At 36.1% G+C, this 23,558-nt stretch overlaps 1 long non-coding RNA gene across 3 annotated transcripts in view; it reads right to left on the minus strand.

The window, feature by feature from the left end:
* Positions 1-23,558, minus strand: part of LOC308611700 — a 68,848-nt gene that overhangs the window by 13,015 nt on the left and 32,275 nt on the right. For 2 of the 3 annotated variants that reach the window (XR_014015013.1, XR_014015014.1), the window contains 2 exons: positions 9,428-9,503; positions 8,141-8,964 (listed from right to left, as the gene is read on the minus strand). This is a non-coding gene — a long non-coding RNA (uncharacterized lncRNA). Of the gene's footprint in view, positions 1-8,140; positions 8,965-9,427; positions 9,504-23,558 lie in introns of those variants that run through there. The other variant, XR_014015012.1, reaches the window with a different exon arrangement.

A 23,558-nucleotide genomic window follows, 5' to 3' on the forward strand; every position in this document is an offset into this window, starting at 1 on the left:
AGATTGACCTCAAAGAAGAGGACTTAGATATATGAACAGAGAACAAAAAAGGCATGGTGATAGCATGTGCATAGATAGAGTGGCCAATATTTATGTTCTTCATTAAAGATAGTTAGAGATAACCCAAATGTAACTGTTTCCATGGGTCCATTCTCAGTATCCAAAGAAAACGGCAAATCCTATCTTAGTAAAACTAATGAAAAACACAGTCTTTAACAAAGAGATTGTGGAGGAAAGGGGGAGAGAAAGGCTTGCATCCCACACCACACAACAAAACTTATTGAATTATTTGTTTAATTTTCTCCCTCTGAAAATTTCCTCTCCCTCTCTCTGTACGTCTCTCTTCTCCCACATCTGGCCACACTCTACCAGCCATCTTTCCAGATCTTTCCAGAACTCTCCATCCTAGTTTCATTAGGCCACAATTTAAACATCTCACAGGTCTCCAGGATGCATCCACATCACTTCTTCCACAAAGACAAACAAAGGACACTTCTCAGGATCACGTTTCTTTGAAGGAAGAGGTCATGAGGGTGATTATAAATAATATAAGGTGGAGAGCAGTGACTTAAAATACCATTTTTCAGCTTAGAATGTGAATACAGGGAACTTTGGGAAACTAGAAAATCTAGAAAGGATTCACTGATAATTATTTATGTTCAATGAATAAAATAAGATGTAATAATACGGCTAAACTCGGACAGATTCACTTTTTCAAAAGTTGCTTTCACACACCTTCACTATTGGGATGTTTGATAAACACACCTTTCCTTCTTTACTTTCTTCTTTCTTTGCAGATACTGGCACCAAACTTTCAAACAATAAGAACCTTCCCATAAGTCCCTTGCCAGGCAAGAATAAGGTATAACAATCCAAACAAATTTTTGAAGAAGATAACTGGTTGAAAGCACAGGAAAAGAGCTGGGTTTCTCTTATTCAACAGTCACATAATGAGTAATGTGCGAATTGGTTTAAAAAGTCTCTCTGCATGAGGGGCTAAGGTTAAGATTAGAACTTCTGAGGCCAGAAGAGCAAAACGACTACAACAATCCACATATTTTCAAGAGCTGCCCTTTGGATGTGAGGGATTGATTTTTCCCACTATTTTTTCAGCAACCCAACTGGTGTCTTTATTAAACGACATAAGAGAATACAGTGTGGCCAAGAAGGCTTAGATTTCCTTAGCCCCAAGACAGATATTCTCCAGTGACTGTCCACCCACATGAAAAAGAGAGATTTACAAGAGGAAACTGGATACAACTGAGTGTACTTTAATTTTACCTGAATTATTTATTTTGTTTACAATTCTCCGCTGAAGTGCCTACACTAATATATTTTTAAGAACATTTCCTTAAGTTGAAATATTCATTCAGTATATTCATTTACTATAATTTAGAAAAGCCAAATGATTTAGGCAAATTCATTTCTATATTGCCACAGCAGTGTACTGTGAACTAAATGACACCTGGCAGTTCTTTACTCAGATACTAACTCAATTAGAAGGCAGAACAAGGATACCTACCAATTCAGGGAGGGAAAGGTCACTTAGCCTCTGTAGCTGTCTTAGGTCTCTTATCATCACAGTAACAAACTGAAGACTAAAGTCCATATGATCATCTCAATAGATGAAGAAAAAGCTTTTGAAAAAAATTCAATATCCATTCATGGTAAAAACTCTCCAGAAAGTGGGCATAGAGGGAACATACCTCAACATAATAAAGGCCATATATGACAAGCTCATAGCTAACATACTCAATGGTGAAAAGCTGAAAGCATTTCCCCTAAGATCAGGAACAAGACAAGGATGCCCACTCTCACCACTTTTATTGAAGGTAGTTTTGGAAGTCCTAGCCACAGCAATCAGACAAGAAAAGTAAAAAAATAAAAGGACTCCAAAATGGAAAGGAAAAAATAAAACTGTCACTGTTTGCAGATGGCAGGATACATAGAAAATCTGAAAGACACTATCAAAAAATTATTAGAGCTCAAAAATGAACTTGGTAAATTTGCAGCATACAAAATTTATATATAGAAATCTATTGTATTTCTATACACTAACAGTGAACTATCAGAAAGAGAAATTAAGGAAACAATCCCATTTACAATCACGTAAAAAAGAATAAAATACAGAAGAATAAATCTGCCTAAGGAGGTAAAAGACCTGTACCCAGGGAACTATACGACACTGATACAAGAAATTAAAGATGACACAAACAGCTGGAAAGATATACCATGGTCACGGATTGGAAGAATTAATATTGTTAAAATGACCATCATACCCAAGGAAATCTACGGATTCAATGCAGTCTGTATCAACATATCAAGGGCATTTTCCACAGACCTAGAACAAATAATTTTAAACTTTGTATGGAAACACAAAAGATCCTGAATAGTTAAAACAGTCTTGAGAAAGAAGAACACAACTGGAGGAATCATGCTCCCTGGCTTCAGACTGTGCTACAAACCTACAGTAATCAAAAGAGTATGGTACTGGCACAAAAACATCGATCACTGGAACAGAATAGAGAGCCCAGAAAGAAACCCATGCACTCATGGTCAATGAATCTATGACAAAGGAGGCAAGAATATGCAATGGAGAAATGTCTGGGCTTCCTTAGGGATGGTTTCATCAATTAATTTGTTTTCTTAAATGGACCATACTTTTCCATGTCTTTGTATACCTTGTGATTTTTTTGGTTGAAAATTTGTCTTTCAAATATTATAATGTGGTATCTATGGAAATCAGATTCTCCCACTTTCCCAGGGTTTCCTGGGCTTTTGATTGTTCAAGGCTGTAGTAGTCTGTTTAGGGACCTTTCCAAACTATCTTTGCAATGACTGTTTTCCTTATCGTATGTACGCACTGAAGTCTCTGTTCCTTTAGTTCATGTTTAGCTAATGTTTTGACAGAGATTTCCTTGAATTCCTGCACCTAAAACAAACAAAAATAAATATACACAAGCACATCCACATGCACACTCAAAACCACACACCTCTGCCCATTGTGCAGATTGCTGGATCACTCCTTCAACATTTAGCTGACCTGCATTGAGTTCAGGGCTCAGCCCATGGTCAAAGCTTAGAGACTCCTCTGGTGTTTTCAGAACATGCATCTTATCTTGAGTATGCATGTGGCTTTCTTAGTTTCTCTGGACACATGTGTACTTTTTGTAGGTTCTAATTTCCCAAAGAATCTCCACCAACTTTGGCTCCTGCATCTTCTGTGGTCTACTGTATTTCAATGCACAGTCTTCTGCCCCAGCCATCTGTGCTTTGTTAGCTCACCTTGCACTTTTTTTGAGCAATGACCGCTGCTTTTCCAGACTGTGTTCCAAGTTAGCTAAGGCAGAGATAAGCATCTTGTGTCAGTCCTTCAGGTAGCTCCCAGACAGGTTAGAACAGATACACATAATAATCTGACAGTACGGTCTCTTCTGCTCCCTCCTGAAGCAGGATTGAGGGTCCCATACTAGGAATGGTCTGCTGCTACTTTAAGACTATCACTGCATTAAGACTCCACCACTTTAAGAACATCACTACACTAACAGTGGATGGGGCAAGGGCAAGTAAAAATGCCACAAAGCTTTCCTGCCATTTTCAAATTGCCTCTTCCCTGGTTCAGTATGTGTTTGGTTGCTATAAATCTTTGGCTGATTTCAGGACTAAGAGAAACCAAAAGAAACCCACAGTAAGAAACAGTACAATCAAACTCTCAGAAGCCAAAAGACAGAAAGAATCTTTTCTCCCAAAGGAGAAAGAAAAAAGAAATTTGTTACAAAGCAGGGATCCTCAAAAAGATTAGAGCTAATTTCCTATATGAAACCATGGAAGCAAGAGGCCAGACATATTTAAAGTGCTGAAAGAAAAACATTGTCCACCAAGAATTCTATATTTGGCCAAACTGGTTTCAAAACTTAGGGAGAAATTAACGCATTCCCAGATGAACAAAGGTTGAGGGCGTTTGTTTTACAACTTCCTACCACTGCCCTAGGAGAAATGCTAAATTGAACCTTCAGGTTGAAATGAAAGGACACTAGACAGCAACTCGAAGGTGTAGAAAGAAATAGAAATCTCCAGTAAAGATAAATACATGGGCAAATACTAAAGTCAGTATTGTGTTATTGGCTTGTAACTCTACTTTTTATTTCTTACATGATTGAAAAAACAAATGCATAAAATAATCATAAATTCATGTTATTGGGCTCACAAAGTATAAAGGTGCAATTTGTGACAACAATAATGTAAAGAGGAGGAATGGAACTGTAGAGGAACAGAGTTTCTGTGTGCTACTGAAGTTGGTTTCAATTGAAATTATATTGTTTTAACTTTAGAATGGTAAATGTAATCTTCTTGAGAACCACAAAGAAAATATCAATAGACTATATGCAAAAAGAAATGAAAAGGGAATCAAGGGTTCACCACAAGAAAATCGGCTAAGCACAGAAGTCAGTAATGGAGTAAATGAGGGGCAAAAAATGCATAAGACATACAGAAAACAAGCAGGAAACAGACAGAATTAAGTTCTTCCTCATCAGTAATTTTTGAAAAAGTAAGTGGATTAAGCTCTCCAATAAAAAGATAAGCATTGGCAGAATGGACTTGAAAAACAACCATAATCCAAGTATATGCTGTCCGCAAAAAACTCACTTGATTGCAAAAGACACAAGTTGCTTGAAAGCTAAAGCATAGCATAAAATATCCCAAGCAAATAGTAACAAAAAAGAAAGAGAGAGAGAAAAAGAAAGGAAGGAAGGAAGGAAGGAAGGAAGGAAGGAAGGAAGGAAGGAAGATAGATCTGGGATGGCTATGTTAATATCACACAAAAAAAACTTTAAATCAAAAACTATCACAAGAGGAAAAGGAGGCCACTATAAGTTGATAGCAAGTTCAATCTATCAAGAAGATATAACAACTATAAACATATATGTACCAAACAACCCCCAAATATGGAAAGCAAACATTGACAGAATTGAAGGAAGAAATAGATAGTTCTAAAATAATAGTTGGAGATCAATACCTTGCTTTCAATAATGGATAACACATCTAGACAGAAGATCAGTAGAGAGGTAGGGGGACTGAATAACACATTTAACCAACTAAACCTAACAGCCATATATAGATCACTCCACTCAACAACAGCAGAATACACATTTTTCTCAAGTACACATGGAACATTCTCCAGGAGAGACCATATGTTAGGCCACAATACAAGTACCAATACATTTTTAAGAAATTGAAATCATACAAAGTATCTTGTTTAACCACAGTGAAATGAAGGTAGAAATCAATAACAGAACCATTGATAGCCATTTCCCAACATGCCTGCCACACATGATATAAAGCAATGAAGGGAAAACCATAATTTACCATTTAGAAAAGTGGGAAAGAGGACATACCATTGACACAGAGTGTGTGTTGTTTCCCGTTGTCAGGGATAGAAATAAATTAGCATCATTTATTCATTAGTGTGTTAATTTCTTGGTCAATCATTGGGCAGCCAGTGTTTCTGCCACATGGGAAGATTACCTATACTCAGTGTTGAGTGGAGCCAACCTTGAAAGGGACATTTTAAAGGATTATACTGTGATGGGCTTCGCAGTACCCTTCCTCGTATGCCAGTATTTAGGCTGGGGTATTTCCATGGAGTGTGTACAATCGTAGGCCCCAGTTCACCAGAATTTAGTTTGACTCATTTTGTTAATACATTCCCTCAGTACTTTGTCTTTTGTATCCTTTTGCATTTACTTCATTCTTTATTATCACTGCAAAACAACTTTGTTTCCTGTTCAGATGCCAAAAAGTGGATATCAATACCTCCTGAGTTTTACACATCACAGATCAGTTTTGGATATCAGGGACAGAGACAACAGCTATTTCCAATGAGTTTGAGACATACTTTGAACATGTGATTAACATGTTGAGTGTTGAAATGTGTGTCAAGCTCATTACACTTGCTCTAAAAGGTTTCAAACTGCAAAGATTTAAAAATCTTTATCTTTGAATAGTTTTCCTGTGCTGTCCCTTTGTGTCAGACTGTTAAGGTGCAGTCTGGCACCTTAAAATAATGTGGCTTTGTAACCAATTATTTACATGTTGTTTTATCCACAGAGAATCTTTTTTGAAAAATAAAGTTATTTATTATTTATTTTTGGCTGTGTTGGGTCTTTGTTGCTGCACACAGGCTGTCTCTAGTTGGGGCGAGCGGGGACTACTCTTCGTTGTGGTGTGCGGGCTCCTCATTGCTGTGGCTTCTCTTGTTGTGGAGCACGGGCTCTAGGTGCTGGGGCTTCAGTAGTTGTGGCACGTGGGCTTCAGTAGTTGTGGCTCATGAGCCCTAGAGCACAGGCTCAGTAGTTGTGGCGCACTGGCTTAGTTGCTCTGCGGCATGTGGGATCTTCCCAGACAAGGGCTCGAACCCATGTCCCCTGCACTGGCAGGCGGATTCCCAACCACTGTGCCACCAGGGAAGTCCCCACACAGAGAATATTAAGGGCAAAACATACAACTCGATTAACTACACTTCCTCCTGTTCACATTTCCCTCATCTTTTCTTCATCTTCTGTCTATGTATCCTTGACCCTGTTTATATTAAGTGCTTTTACCATTATATTTGATTGTCTGTATTCCGATGAGTTACCACAATGATTTATGAGACACGGTAGGATATAAATGCATTCAAGTAATATATATATATATATATATATATATATATATATATATATATATATATAAAATATATATATATACGTGTATATATGTATATATATATATGTGTGTGTGTGTGTGTGTAGTTTCCTTGAGTTCAGTGTTTATTGTTTTCTGTACTGAATTCATTAGCATGGGTTGGTATAAAATTTAGCATAGGTCAATATGTAATTTGTAAACTAATAAAGTCTTAAAAGTGAGGAAATAAGTCTTTTAAATTTAATTATTTATTGTAAAGAGCAGAATAGCATACATAAACAGGTGCCTAATGAAAACTTGTATTCTAATTTGGAACTCTCATGAAGACCTATTTTTTTGTTCTTCTAATGGTATGATAGTAGGCCATTTGGTTATTTTTATTTTTATGGCTTTAACTTTAGAACAATTAAATATTCATAAATTTTAAAAAGTATTTTTCTTTATTTGATGGGGGTGGGATACTGGAGAAATGAAAGGTCAAACACCTATTGAGGAATCCATACTTGTCTATATAGTGTGTACTTTTATTTCAATAAGTGATTTAAAATTCCTAAAAGGATGCTATAATAAGTTATTATGCCATTTTACAGACTGAATTAAGTGAATTTCTGGGAGGTATGAAATTTGCCTAAGGCTATTCAGCTGCCAAGTGGTAGAAGTGAGAATTAAATCCAGGTATACCTATCACCAAAGTTTCTGCTCATCTCTTTACATCATCCACTTTTAATAGCCAATGCTTTCCTGCTTACAAATATGACTGAGGTTTCCAGACAGTCAACATTGCTTTTTAATCAGATAGAAAAATGACTGTTGCTTCTCTAAAGACATATTCCTTTTCCATTAAGTGACTTTAGTTGTTCAAATAATACTTCCAGACAGTAGTAATCATACAGTTGGAGACTAAGAACAGAACTCAGGGATGTGTCTAGCAGTCAGTAAAGACCAACTGGGCTCACTGATGATACTTATGGTCATTTCCTCTAGACTAACATAATCTTATTAATAAGACCCTAATAATTCATAGTACTGCTCTTGCCTGATTGTTCATCTCCCTCTATCACTCTCTCTTTCCCCAGATTATTATTATTTTTGATAATTTTTGGTGAATTAAATTCAGGGATTAGTATTCAGGAGTGCTAGTCACAAAAGCAGAGAAACTTAGCTCACACCAAAGGAAGAAAATAGAGAAAAAGTATAAATTATATGAATACACACATATCACACATGTACCAACTATATGTTGCACTTCTCCAAAATCTATTCGGTATCTGCACATTTATTGTATATTAACAGTAAGACTAGAAATGAGTGTAACGCTCTGTTTACAAGATACAGAAAACAGACCCAAATATGGAAATTACTGGCAATGAGAATGGGGAAGAAAGGCTACAACAACGAATGTAGATGATATTTTTGTTTCTTAGCTATGATGCCAAATACTGAACTTTCAACTTGAGACAAGGAGGCCATAAAAAGTTGTATTCGTTTCCTAGAGGTGCCATGACAAAGTACCGGAGACTGGGGAGGTTAAACAACAGAAATTTACTCATTCACAGTTGTAGAGGCTAGAAATCTGAGATAAGGTGTCAACAGGATTGATTTCTTCTGAGGTATCTCTTCTTGGTTTGTAGATGCCATGTTTTCCTTTTGTCTTCACATGGTCTTCTCTCTGTTCATGTCTGTGTCCTAATATTTTCTTTTTATAAGGACACCAGTCATATTGAATTAGAGCCCACCCATTTGACCTCATTTGACTTCAGTTACCTATTTCAGGGCCTTATCTCCAAATACAGTCATATTACGAGGTATTGGGGGTTAAGACTTCCACATACTAACTTGAGCAGGACACAGTTCAGGTGATAATAGAAGATAAGAGTAATTTAAGCAAGTAAGTAACTATTGTTTACAGTGAGTTGCTTTAAGGATACGAATTTACTCAAGAAAAACAAGAAGAAATTACATAACACTGTGTGTTATACAAAGATATTAAATTAATCATCATAACCTCCTGTGAGATGGGCATTAAATTAGACTAAGCAAGAGTAAGCAACTTATCCAGAATTGTATAGTTGGTACTTTCCAGAATTTAAACCAGGTATTTTTCCAGTTCCATTCTACCTTATATATTCATTTCATTATTTGAAATGAATTTTGAGTCTTCATTTTGCTTAGTTTCTGAAGTTATATGGGGATAGAATGGAGTTGGATATTTTCAGTGACATTCACACATGGGGAAGGAAATTGAGTCCAGAAGCTTCAGCAATGTTTCCATGGAGAACGCTAACAACAGAACCAGAAACACCGTTATCCTTTTGGTTCAGTGATCTTTCCTAAAGCACTACAAGAATCAATTTTAAGAAGCCCAATGTTTTCCAAACTTTCACCAATGGGCTCTCTAGGGTCCTCTAACAATATCTAAGAGACTAACTACTTTCACATTCCAAGCCACTTAAGACAAGGGGTTCTGATTTTTCTCTGTGAGGAAATCAAGTGACAATCATAGCTGGTAATTTAGGATAGTTTCTTCAGGGCCCAGGCAAAACCTAATACACAAGTAATAATCATTGTTAAGTGCATCTTTGACAAGGATTCATCAAGTATCAAAGAGGTCTATAAATTGGGAGAAATTATGATCAAAGACAAACATAGACCGCAGATATTTAATTAATGCTCAATTATTTATGAGTTTAACTTTGGTTAACCTCATTTTCCTTCTTCTAGACAAAGAGACCAGAATACTTACCTTCCAAAACAAGATTTATTGTGTTCCTTTAATTCAAAGCATACAGTGACTTCTACATTCACTCCACCAAGTTTTGCTAGGAGAGAAAAGGAGACATTATATTTTGTCTTGAATTTCATATGCCATCATACTTCACTTAGCTCATCCTACTGGAAGCACTTTGACGGCAGATTCTACAGTCTTGTCTTACATCCTCTACGGAATCAAGCCAAGGGATTCACACATAGTTACAGCTGGAAAAACGTTTGTTCTGGGTTGACACTTTTAGCCTTTACCACCAAGACTTTATCACCAAGATCTATCTTTACAGTCTCTAAACAGGAGACCTTCTTGCCTTCCATTTTCATAATGACAAGGAAGGTAAAGGGAAGAACTGAGAAGTACCCAAAGTCAGCTAGCAGCCAGCACAGATAAATCATCTGTGGAGATATTGTTTCTTTCAAAAGATATAAACATAAGAGGAAGTCCTAGTGTTTGAAACAATTGTGCATAATAAAATTCCATGAAAACCTAGAAATCCAGATGCAGATCAGTAACATATTGGCTAAATAAGCTATTATGTTCATGCAATGGACAAGTGTACAGACATTAAGAAGAAGGAGATACTCATTTCTATGAGATTCTCTTTTCACTGAACTCAACAGTGCTGCAAAAACAATGTTACATAATACTTTTTCTTTAACATTATATCAGGCATCCTCATCTTGTCCTGCATTTATTGCCAGTGTTACTAAAGTTTATCATTTACCTCTTTCTCTTGTAGACATATAATTTCTTCTTATTTTGGAAGGATTCATCAATCCCTATTTTACTCTTTCTTTCAAATTACAAATGAATATTGAATTTTATAAACTATCTTTTGGGGGATATTTCAAGTGATTGTATAGTTTTGCTCTCCTTGGACCTTGTTATATGGTAAATTATATTTTGTTATTTTATATATGCTATTTATTATATGCCATATTATGTTTACTAATTACATTTATTACATTATAATTACATTATAATTAAGGTAGCATTTATTTTAGATAGACAAAACAACCAGTGGAATAGGAAGCATCTTAAAATTAGATGCAAGAGCATAGGGGAATTGAGATTAAAATAAAATTCACATTTTGGATCACTAGCAAAAATTATTCAACAAAAGTGGGAAAATATGGCTATCATTACTAAATTCTTGATACAGCAACTAGTTAAAAGTTAAAAAATAATGAAACTGTAAAAGTATCAGAAACCTGGGAGACATGAAATAAAGTATTCATGAGGAATACCTTTCTAAGATACAAAGAAAAAAGGATACATTTAATTATATAAGAATTAAAATTTGCCTCATGGCAAAATGCACTACAAAGGTCAGAAAACAAGCAAAAGAAATTGGGAAATATATCAAGAAATGGATATGATTTCTTTACAACTTTTGAGAGAAGCACATGTTTCTTTTTCCTTTAACCTGTTATGTGGGTATTAATCTATAATGTAAGTGCATGGTTCCTTTCCTTTAACCTGGAATGTGAGATTTAATCTATATGGTAAGTGCATGGTTCCTTTCCTTTCATCTGTAATGTGAGTGTCAACATGCGGCACTGTTTCCAAGCACAGACTGTGGATGTTCCTGTACTGGTCCCATCACTGACCATCCACAAAAACTTACAAATGTTGCTTCACTTTCCTGGGGGTTAGAGTCTTAGCTAAGAAATGGAAGCAAAATAGAACTTTCCCCCAGGGATGATAGAAGGTTTAAAGGAGTAAATATGTAAGTGACTTAGCACAGTGCCTAGTACAACAGAGATCAATATAAGTACTTATCAATTTTTTAAAGAGACAGATGAAAGAAATAAAATGTGGTGATTTCAATCTATTGATATATATTCTTGACTTTAAACTACCTTTTCATTCATTGGATGACCTAACTTGCTCATGATTTTTCTTACTCTAGTGAACTTGGGTAGCTAATATCATAGTTTAAAATTTTTGCTTTTATATTTACAAGTAAATTTGACCTGTAAATTTCTTTTTCCTTACAGTCCTAATCTATTTTAAGTATTAGGATTATATAGACTTCATAAGATGAATAAAGGAGAATTCTTCCTTCGCTATCTCTAGAAGTTTTTCTTAGTTAATATTGATGTTATCTGTTTAACAGAAGTTTGATAGAATTCACCTCCCAAATGATCTGGCTGGGTCTGGTATTTTCTTGGTGAAAGACTGTAAACTATTGACATAATTCCTTTACTGCTGAAAGAACTCCAGCTATAAATTTCCTCTTGTGTCAGTTTTGGTAAACTTTAGGAGCTAGGAAATTGTCCACTTTACAGAAATGTTCAAATTTACTGGCATTTCATATATTCTCTGCTAGAACATTGTCCTGATTCTTTCTGTATATTATTCACTTATGTTTTTGTTTTGCTTAATCAAAGTGTGTTTTTTAAATCTTTTCAAAGAATATTCTTTGGACTTACTAAATCTCCTCAATTTTATACTTTTTTCTGTTTTATTAAGTTCTGCTCATATATTTATTATCTATTTTTCTATGTTCTCAGGGTTTATTGTTTTACTCTTCTGATGTCAATTAAAACACTTGGTTATTAATTTTAAGAAATCTTTTTAGTTATAAATACTTGAACTTTTTGAGGATTCCAGCTTAGTTGTAAGTATCTAAGGGTCAGCTCGTCCACATTGTTGCTAGCCTAAGGCTAAGTTCACCCTATCGCAATGTATATATTGACATTTTTTCCCCTCGACTTTCTGTGTTTTGCTACTTCTCACTTTTCTTTGGAGAGAAGCCCTTTGAAACACCCTTAACTTATTTTACAGCCAATAAGTCTTTAAAATAATGTGTATTTTTTAAAGATAAATCTACTTATATAATTAGGCAGAAAATCTGATCTGCCATATTTTTAAAAACAGCATAAATTTACTCTTCTCCATGATTAATCTGCTGTATTACATGACCTTTGAGTTTTTAGCTTTATCAATGACGTACTTGAAAAATGTTTTAAAGATCCTACCCAGTCTTTTAAAACATCCTTGTTCCTTGTTTCAGTTCTAGTTTTATGTATATTTTCTGCCTTGCACCTGATTAGTCCAACATCTGATGGATGGCCTTGGGAATCTAATTCTGGTATTGATTTTTTTTTGCTGATTCTCTCCACTTCTAGCTGATTTCTTCATTATTGTGTAAATTTAGATCATGAGCTCATGTTTAGCTAAACTTTATCTGTGGGAAGGCTATAGGCCTGTGTTGAAGATCTACCTCTCCAGAAAGGGTTTAGTTTTGTGTTTGGAATACCACCGATTTGGGAGCATTTTAAGTTAATTTCTTAGCTTCTGTTTGCAAGACCGCACATAAACTTGCAACCCAAACACTGTGTACACGGATCTGGGGTTCAGAATTCTCGAGATTTCCTACCTGTTTCCTACCCAGAGCAGAAGCCAAGAGAATTTGGTCTTAGTCTCCCTTTGCCAGCAGATATTTTTTCTCCTGGCACACCCTTTCATTGAAGGTGAAGCTAGGGATAGATAGGTTTAGTTCTAACTTCCCATCTAGTAGGGATGGAGTCTTACCTCCTGCCTCTCATGTGGTCATGGCCACTTAAAAACAAGTCTCTATGTCAGGTGTGTCATTAAACTATGGCCTGTGTTCCAAATCCAGACAGATGCCTATTTTTATGGCCTATGAGCTATGAATAATTTTCACGTTTTAACTGGTAACATTTTAAATGGTTACCTAAGTACATAAATATTAACCTCAATTTTGCCTCTTTGGTCTACAAAGCCTAAAATATTTGTCACTTAGCTCCATAAAAACAGGATTTCCAGCTTCTGTTCTAAGCTATCAATATCTTCAATCCACTCCTAACATAGCTATAACTCTCACACATGTACCACCCTTCTTTCACAGGTCCGGGAAATTTCTACTGCATACTTCAAAAATCAACCACGCACTTAAAAATAAGTTCTGTACATTTAACCTAGCATACCTAACCCTTTTCCTTTAGGAGAGTTTTTCAAGTAATCTTGCCCACCGTATTCTTTAGAGCTTCATTAATAATGGCAAAACATTAAAACAACTTAACATTCAACAAATGGGAATTGTTCATAACAATTATAGAAGCACATACAGTAGAAAACTCTAAACTGTTATTGAAACAGTGAGACATAACTAGTTTTATTCTTAGAGAACTATGTTTATTTAGGTCCCTTTTGTTTAAATAAGTATATTTCTGTGTATGTATGTATATAGTCATGTATTTATATACACATACATTATTTGTATGATATAGTTCTATAAGCATATGAAATACATACCTAAACACATACCTTTGATTTATATTTGTATACATGCACAGGAATATAATTATATATATTATATAGTTATATACATTGAACTGAAAACTGGTAGTATACATATATATCGTGTATAAGTGTGTGTCTATGTGCATGTGTAGAAAAGCAGGTTGAGAGATATGCAAGCATGAGTTAGACAGGGTTCACGACTGTAAAAGTAGTTATGTGTAGGTAGTGAGGTTAAGGCCCATTTGATTGAAAATATTGCATATTTTTACATCAATTGTTATGATGAACAGATTCCTATGTAAATAAAATTATAAATAGCTATACATACTTGTATGTATAATGTATAATTAAAATATATATAGTTGTATAGATGTATTATATTCATGTTACATAATATAATTGTCTTATACTAATACATGATATATTGTGTTATATAGAATATGTTAACTATAGTGTATTATATCAGATAATAATAATTATATATTTATAATATATATATATAAATATAATATATATAATTTATATATTATCATTGTTTTATAATCAATATTACAGGATTTATCATATTAATATTATGAACATATTAACCATATAAATACATTTCATTACTCATACATTTTGTATATAATATATGCTAGGCAAAAATATATATTAATATAATACATAATTGTTATACATTAATATAAATATTAGTATATTACATTTATATATCAATATAATATTTAATATTGATATATTTATATTATATTTAATATATACATAGCTAATGCTCTTTAAAGCCATCTGCTACAAGTAGAATAAGACCAGGAGTATGGCCAAAGCAAATTCTAAAAATATTAGATTACTTATATTCATTTATATGTCATTTTCCTGGAATCTGCATCTGGCTATTAGAGAAATATTGTTTTCTTGGCTATTTTGGCCCTATTTCTGCCATATACATTTTGGAATATTCTTCCCAGTTAAGTAAGTACCACCTTTGGGATTTTTATTAGAATGGTATTTAGACACATTTGAGGAAAACTGATATTCTGTTAATAATGTCTTGGGACTTATCCAATGTTTTTCAATAAAATTTGAAAATGTTCTTCCATAAAGGACATAAACACATATTCTTTTAGATTTATTCTTGGGCATTATATATTTCTATAAATGATGTCTTCATGTTTCGTAATAATTTGATGCTGTGATATGTAACTGCATTCGTTTTTTAGGGTAATATTCTTATATCCTGCAAACATGCTAAACTGTCTGTGAAATTCAAAACTTTGTTTAGAGTTTTGTTTCCATGTTGACAACTATTTTCTCTACTGCTAATAATGATTTTGTTTCCTCCTTTATATTTCTTATACATGATAGTTTCCTTTCTTGTCTTACTACTTTAACTAGACTTCCTAGCACAACGCTGAATAGAGCAGTGACAGTGGGCATTCTTTTCATGTTCCCAATTTTAAAAGAAACGGTTTAAACACTTCACTGTCCAGTATGATGTTTATTTTGTTTTGTTTTTTGACTTTTGTCTTTATCAAGTTAAAATAAGTATCTTTTCATTTCTCGTCTGCTGAGGTTTATGTTGTTGTTCTGGTTACTATGAAAGGGTGTTAAATGGTGTCATGTGCCATTTTCTGTAAACACTGGGATAATCAAAAGCATCATGTCTCTTTTAATCTATTAACAGTGGCTTACACTAATAATTTCTAAAAGTTTTATCATTTTTATTCCTGACGCAATCCTTGTTTTCGTCTTTCATTGGGTGTTGATTCTTCTTAAACATTCTGCACACCCCACCCCACCCCATCCTCAACATCTACTTCCAGAGAAACCAACCAGTGACAATGGTTGGTTACTGCATTTTAGGACAGTTTCAAGCCACCTGGTTATGACATTCTTAAATACTTCTAATCCTACTGGCTTCCAAACTTCTTGCCTGACACTCCCTTTTCTGCCACCTTATAATCTTACCTATAGGTATATCCAGGTTAAACATTACATTTTCCACAAAATCTCTTTTTAGTGTCCCTAAACTTCCTTAATGCAATGACCTTCCACTCTGCTCACAAAGTACTTTGTTGTGATATGTAAGTTAAATGTATGAAGTAATAAAAATCAAATAAAATTTTAATTACCATAAATTTGCTGTCAAGTTTTTAGAGACTAGAGAAAATAGATAGGAGAGTGACTGGACATAGAAGGGAACAAAGCAAATAACGAATGAGAAATTAGGCATCTAAAGTAGAAAACATATTTACAGACTAATCCGTGATGGTTGGTACCCAATGGCCTGTAGTGTCAAAACAAGTCATGTGGCCAAGTGAATTGGGAGAGCAGGACAAGTAGGAGTGGTGTGTTAGAACTAAGAATATGTTCACAACTACATTTCTGAGGATGATTACCTCTCCTCCTGCCTCACTGTAGAAATGTGTGTTAGGTAATGCCACTAAGTAAAACGTAGGAGTTCATACTCCCTTTGGATGTCGGTAATTAGCATAGACACGACCTTATTTCTCCCCACTGATATTTCTTTAATAATCCTGATTCCATAATCTGTGTCATTTCTTGTGGCTTAGCATGGCCCTCACTCTGGGGCTCTACACCTTAGGCCGAATTGGTTTTGCTGGATGTTTTTAAGAAGAGGAAACACAGAAGATAACATAAGAACACTAAGTGACTTGCAGAGAGCACAAAAGGAAGAAAAAGCACAGAAAAGGCAGTTGGAATGCATGACACTGCAGACCAGAGCTCTACTGTTGCTTCTTACCCTACCTTGAGACTTCTTTGACTGTAAACATTACACTTTACTGTACTGGATGACTCTGCCATTTTCTTTAGGAATTATGAAGCAAACAACAACAAAAACTTATACAGTGTGGTCCTATCTCTTTTATTAATCACCTTGTCTTAAAATTCTTCCCAAACCCTATGACTAGTCATTTTGAAAACTTTTATTATTGCCTAATGCACTGTTATATTTTTGTTGCTGTTGATTTCCTCTCCCCACTCTGTGATTTCTAGTGTGTCTTCTAGGAATACCTATCCTTTTCACCTGGTGAAGTCGCACTGCAATGTTTGGACCAAGACGTGCATGACCTCACCTGAAATGATTTCTCCAGCTCCCTCAAGCCAGAGCAAGTGACCACCTCTTCCAGATGTCCTTACGATTTTCTGCAGACCTTTAAGTTTTCTTTGGTACACTGTTAATTTCCATTTTCCCCAATTCGTCTTTGCTATCACCCCTCTCCACTTCAGCATCTAACATGGGGTAATGCATATGGCAGAAAATAATGGGGGCTGAGTAAATCAGTAAGAAAATAAATGAAGACTTAATGATACCAAAGCACACTTCCAAAATGATATATTCATTACAAATCAAAATCTCTCTTTCACATTCCTTAGTAGATAGTATTTCTTCTTATCTATTTCAGGGAAAGAGGGTAGACTTTCCTCTTCGAAGGCATTTGATCTATCTTTTAATTTGTATCAAGGATGCAGGGTGCCTTTAGTCTTTTATTAGCATAGTATTCCCTTGTCATCTACAATAACTCAATTTCAGCTTTCCTGACTCCATAAGAAATATTATTCTAAAGTATTACCGTGTCGTCAACAATAACTCAATTTCAGCTTTTGGTAGAAAAGCTGAAATTGAGTTATTGTTAATGACACGGTAATACTATTCAAAAGTCTTAAAGAAATGTAAGTGTAACACAAGCTGGAACTTGGCAAGAACACGGAAATAGCTATGGATATATAAACAATCAAGGAAGCAAACAAAGCCCTAATATGGATTTGATAGCTTGGCCAAAAGTTGTGGTGTGCATAGTATAGTCACGTGACTCAGACAGAAAAGCACTGAATTCCTTAAGTTGAGATATCTGGTTTTCCTTAATTAACAATAATCTTTTGATGTTCGGACTACCTGCCCTTTGTTACAAAACTTCTATATAACCTGGTTCCCCTCCTTGCCTCCTTGGAGCAGCTTCTCAGAGCTGTCTGAAATGCTGTCTCTCAGTCTGCAGTGCTCATTTTGCTCCAAATAAAACTTAACTCGAAAAACAAAAGAGCCAAGGGACACATTTATTGGAAGCCATGTAATCCTTTTTTTTTTTCTTTTAGAGAAACAGAAAATGTTATTGTACATATATGAAAGCGTTATTTAGTTGTATTATAGAAGTCACATAATTCTTAAGCATTTATTCTGGAATGATCAAGTTGCTTTGTTCAATTTTCATATAATATTTTCCATCTTTATAGTATGTTAATTTTAAAATAGTCACACTCTACTTTAAAGTCTGCCTATGCTATGCTTAACCCCGTAGGGTTCTGTTATTGTTGTTAAAAATCACACAAATATGAAAAAACTTATTGAAATAAAGAATAAGTAAAATATTTACATGGGTGGATATATATACATGTACATGCATGTTTATATGTATAGATGTGTGTGTGCCTATTAGATCTCTGTGTATGTATGAATTTCCCGAAGTTCTAAAGGCAAAAGAGAAGGCATCAAGCTGCTCTGACTGAGAGAGCTGGAGAAGGTATCTCAGGTAATGTGACACTTGCATTGATGATAAACAATGCCGTTGGGAATTACCCAGATGCAACATACATAAAGTGCCTAATATCTGTTTTTTATTACATGAAAATAATAAGTATCCCATGAAGCAAGAACTATCGATAAACATAAATGCCGTGAATTCACAGCAGAAATAAACAAATACTGCAGATCTACCATGAGTGAGGCTCCATACCGATCCCGATTAAAAACACCAAACAAGACCGCCTGGAGGGGTGGGATGGGGAGGGTGGGAGGGAGGGAGATGCATGAGGGAAGGGATGTGGGAACAGATGTATATGTATGACTGATTCACTTTGTTATAAAGCAGAAACTAATAAAAAATATTCATCTGGTAATTAATGTAAAGTAAATAATAGGAGAACCTAAAAAAAAAAAGAAAAAGCATTTCTTTTTGAAAAAACAATCCTTTATTAAAAATTATGTAGAGGGCTTCCCTGGTGGCACAGTGGTTGAGAGTCCAGCTGCCGATGCAGGGGACACAGGTTTGTGCTCCGGTCCAGGAAGATCCCACATGCTGCGGAGCGGCTAGGCCCATTAGCCATGGCCGCTGAGCCTGCACGTCCGGAGCCTGTGCTCCACAACGGGAGAGGCCACAACAGTGAGAGGCCCACGTACCGCAAAAAAAAAAAAAAAAAAAAAAAAAAATTATGTAGAGAAGAAAAATGTAATTTACAAAGCCTTTTGATTGGTCAAGTTTAGTGTAATGGAAAAAAAAGTTCTAATCCATATCCAGCACTGGAGCCATCATATTTCCATTTTGTAGTCAACTGGATAAATTTTCTTTCATTCCACCTCACAGAATTTGTCCTTTTGAGGCAGACAAACAACTCAGCCTTGGCAATACTATCTCTTATTTAACAATCTATTTCAGACTTATTCTTGGCAGTTAACAATGACCTCGCATTGCTGACACATTTTCAGTGTGTGTGTGGCTGTGTATGAAATGTTGCTATCTTCGTACATTGCTCTCCCCTTTGTTCATCAACCTTGTCTTGTCTCCTACTCTGTCTTGCAGCTCTAATTGTTTTTACTCCTTTGAAACCATCTGAGAAAGAAGGTCCTAAATGAATAGTATTCCTTTCCAGTCCTTTCTGCCAGCTTAGAAAATTTCCAGTTTCTTCCTCCCTGAATATTTTTGGTTTTGTTAAGATATTTTTTCTTCCCATCGCGCCTAATCAAGACCTAGGCCCACCCAATCGTCTTCCAGCAGGAATACCCCCAAGGCCTTCAGATGCCATAATGGAAGAGCATGAGGTTCTAAATAAGAACACTTAAGTCATAATCCTGCCACTTCCTAGCTAGAGACCCTTAAGCAAATGACTGAGCCGCTCTGGGATTCAGTTTCCTCATCTGTAAATATGGGGGTGATCATTATATCTAACTTTTAGGGTTGTTTTAAAGGATTAAATAAATATATATGAATGTTCTTGAGAAGTGTAATTCAGGGATACTGACTTCTGTTCAGTTCAATAAACATTTGTTAGTAACTAACAGGGGTGGCAAACTCAAAAGATGTCAATACATGCAGCAGGCAGGGTTCCATGTATTAGGGAGCAGGGAGAATGTGTGTCTGGAGAACTAGAGGTCAAAAGCCTGTCTGAGGAGGATAACCACTACTCAGTCCCAGCCCACAGTTTGCATCTGCCACATCGTATGGCAGGCCCCAGAAATGCAAAGAAAAATATCTGGTGTGTGGTAGATTTTGCAGTGCACCGCCCCATCTCCCTTCAGGAAATGAAGTGCTGTCCCAGCTGCAGAAAGTGCTGTCAGCAGATGGCCTTCAGCTGTCAACCACTGCAAGCATTGCTTCGGCTGCAGAGCTGCCTCTTCCAATGTCATGCCCCTTCCTGGGATGGTCCATGCCAAATGATTGATCAGGTAAGGGATGCCCGGCCATCCCATGCCAATTTAGAACAACTCTGAAAGGGTACTCAGCTCCAGACCTCTTTATGGTGTTGGATGAGGCAGCTGGGTTTGCAACAGGGCTTGATTTCTCCCTTGGCCCACTCCTGCTGCCTTCTCCTTTCCACAGGTGTTCATCCCAAGGGCACTCCTGAATAAACATCTTGTACACTAAAGTCTGTCTCAGAATCTGCTTCCTGGGGAATCCAACCTGCAATACAATTCTTGAACTAATGAAACAATTTTTGTAGTAAGCTAGGTAGACAGATGATATCAATATCATATAAGTGCTAGGATAAATATACACGCAAAAGCTACGGGAAGGAAGGAGGGAGGGAGCATCTAGTTCAACCAAAGGTACTCAAGTTAAGTCTTTCCAGAGCAGAGAAGCTTGAGGTTACTTTTGAAGGCTAATTAGGGTGTAACCAGATAAAGAAGAGGGAACAGATATTCCAGGTAGAGAAAGAAAAGGCTAAAAGCAAACAGATATCCAAGGAATAGAGACTTGGGTATCCATCAAGAACCACCAGCAACTTGTTCTAATAAAACTTAATAGAATAGAACCTAAAAGAACTAATAGAACATAAATTCTAAACTGAGGATTGGCATGAGATAAAGTGAGAGAGAAAAGTTATAACTTAAGAGCTTGGCCTTGATCCAGTAGATAATGGTGATTGAAGATTTTTCTTCCTAGCTCTTTGGAACTTGTTCTTTCTTTCCCCCAACAAGCTTTACATGTTGGTCTTTCATGGAACCTATTTTCATTCAATAGGACTATCTTGAGAAACCTCATCTCTTGACATAATTTAAAATCTAGATATGAACATCCAACTCAAAGTCTCCACTTGAATGGCCTGCAAGAACCACAAACTGGATGTGTCCAAAATTGAGTTCATTACCTGAAGTTCGTACACCTCATCTTTTTGAATTCCCTACCCCGGTGAACATTAGCACTGTCTATCTACCCAGTTGCCCAAACCAGAGTCCTAGGCATCAGTCTTGATCTCTTTCTCTCCTTCACCCTCCAATTTCAATCCTTCAATGTCTCCTATGAATAATACCACTTTAATATATTTTGGATCATTCTGTATCTACCACTACTTCCTGAGTTCAGTAAAAGCTCTTAACAACTGGCTAATCTGCCTCCAATTTTACCCCTTTCAAATCTCTTTTCCAAACAACTATAAGAGTAATCCTTCCAAAACACAAATCTGATCATGCCAATCCTCAGCTTAAAGTTCTCTGGGGTCCTCATAATCTTTGAGATGAAGTCTAAAGTCCTTAAAACTCTTCATCATCTGACCAGTGATTTCATACTTTCTGCTTCGCCCACACTATATTACTTTAAATTCTTCCAGCTCTTTATGCTCTCTCTTGCTTTTAGGATGTGCACCAGGTTGCACTCATAGCCTGAAATATCTTTCCCTACCTGTCTCTCCTCCTCTCCTTCCTTTTACCTGATTAACTCCTATCAGTCCTTCAGGGCTAAGCTTAGGTGTTAATTTCTCCAGGGAGTTTTCTCTGCCACTCTTACCCTTATTATGAGATAAGTGCCTGGTTTCTAATTCTATCTATCTATATACTTACTTCTCTCTACCATGAGATTATAATTGAAGGCAGAGAACATGTCTTATTCATTTCTGAATTTCTAACATTTAGCATAATATATGGCACATAATAGTTTACAATAAATATTTTCTAAATAAATGAATGAATGAAACAGAATTTGATATTTAAATGCTCACTCTGATGGCAATGTGGGTCACAGTTTCAAGAGGGAACTTACTAGAGGCCAGAAGACAGGTTACAAGAAGTAGTAATGACCTAAACCAGAAAACTGGGAGTAGAAATAAAGAAAAAAAGGAGTTAGAGAGAGAAATATCTTGGAGGCAAAATGAGCAGAATTGGTGATAGGACATCGGGGTGAGAGAAAGATTGTGGTATAAAATGATTCCTAGATTTCTGACTTGGGCACTAAAATAGTGATACCTTAACTATGACAATACAAGGGAATAAAGGGCATAAAGATGATAAGTGTGATGAATTCATTCAGGGCATGTTGAGAGTGAGATGCCAAGGGGAGATTCAGGTGGAGTTATTTGGACATCCACCTACAGGGTGAAGGGAGGAGAAGAAACTATAAATGGGATGGCCCACAGGAACAGTGAAGGTATGGAGGTGGAGCACAGTGGAAACTCCAACTTTGCTACCGATTGTGCTGGATCTCTTCCTTTTGCCCCTCCAGATCCACTCTCTGCCCTGACCCGGGAGACTGACTTATATGGATGACACCAGTGGGCTTCTATGTCCTCTGGTTTTGTTTGGGTTTAGTCAATGTGGGAGACCAAGAGTATATAGAAGGAGAGAGAAGAGTGAAGGCTGGATATTTATTCTCCAGCTTGCTCCCTGCTTCATCCCTCCACCAAATGTCACAGCAACTCTCAGGTAGCCTCTTCAGGCAACCACCTCTCCAGGATCCAGGAACTGACCCTTGCCCCATCAGGCCTAGGTGGGCTAATGAAGCCACGTGTTATTAGCATGGGCTGCTCCTAAGCCACACATGCTTCATAAACAGACCCTTCATTAAATTATCTTCAATTACCCAGCTTGAATATGCCATCCATTTCCTAAAGAGATCCTGAGTGATACATAGGGAATCCTAGGAAAGAAAAGATAGGCAAACTGATCTGATAAATTAACTCTATTCCAGTGATTTAGTGGATTACCTTTCTGAAAGAGTCTTCTCTGAAAACTAAAGGAATAACTCTAACAGTGGGAATTTCAGGTCCCTAAGACAAACGAGTAAGTGGTTGGTAGCCAGGATGACTGTAATGGGAAATAGCTTGGGAGTCCCACAAATTAAATTTCAAGGAGGCACCTTCCAAAGGGCTAAATAACTGTACAAATGCATCACTTGTAGGTATCCATGGTGACATGGTATCATATTATAATGAACTTTGTGAGACAGTAATGACAGGGGTTACAAATAACTGGGTATAAAATGCTGGTGGGTTGGGGGAACGGATCTAACAGTACTACACTCTTGCCACTCAGTGACACCCACCCCACTTGAGTCTAATAGCTGGGCATCAAAATAGAGCAAAAGAAATGTAAGAATATTAGGAGAAATTCAGCTGTCTACTCCACTGGAACCACAGATTAATATTTATATATCTTGTTGCATTGAAGATGGGGTTTTGATAAACACATATGGCTTCAACATTATCTTTTTTAAAGTTGGACAATGGCCTTTCTTGAAGCTCCTCAAAATATAATATGGGCCACTGTTGACTCTGCCCCAGTTCTACGATATCTCCTTCCATGTCTGTATCCTCTTGGTCATCTTTACTGCTCCAC

The sequence above is a fragment of the Mesoplodon bidens genome (genome assembly GCF_964165515.1).
Source record: "Mesoplodon bidens genome assembly, contig: HAP1_SCAFFOLD_544, whole genome shotgun sequence".
NCBI classification, from domain to species: Eukaryota; Metazoa; Chordata; class Mammalia; order Artiodactyla; family Ziphiidae; genus Mesoplodon; species Mesoplodon bidens.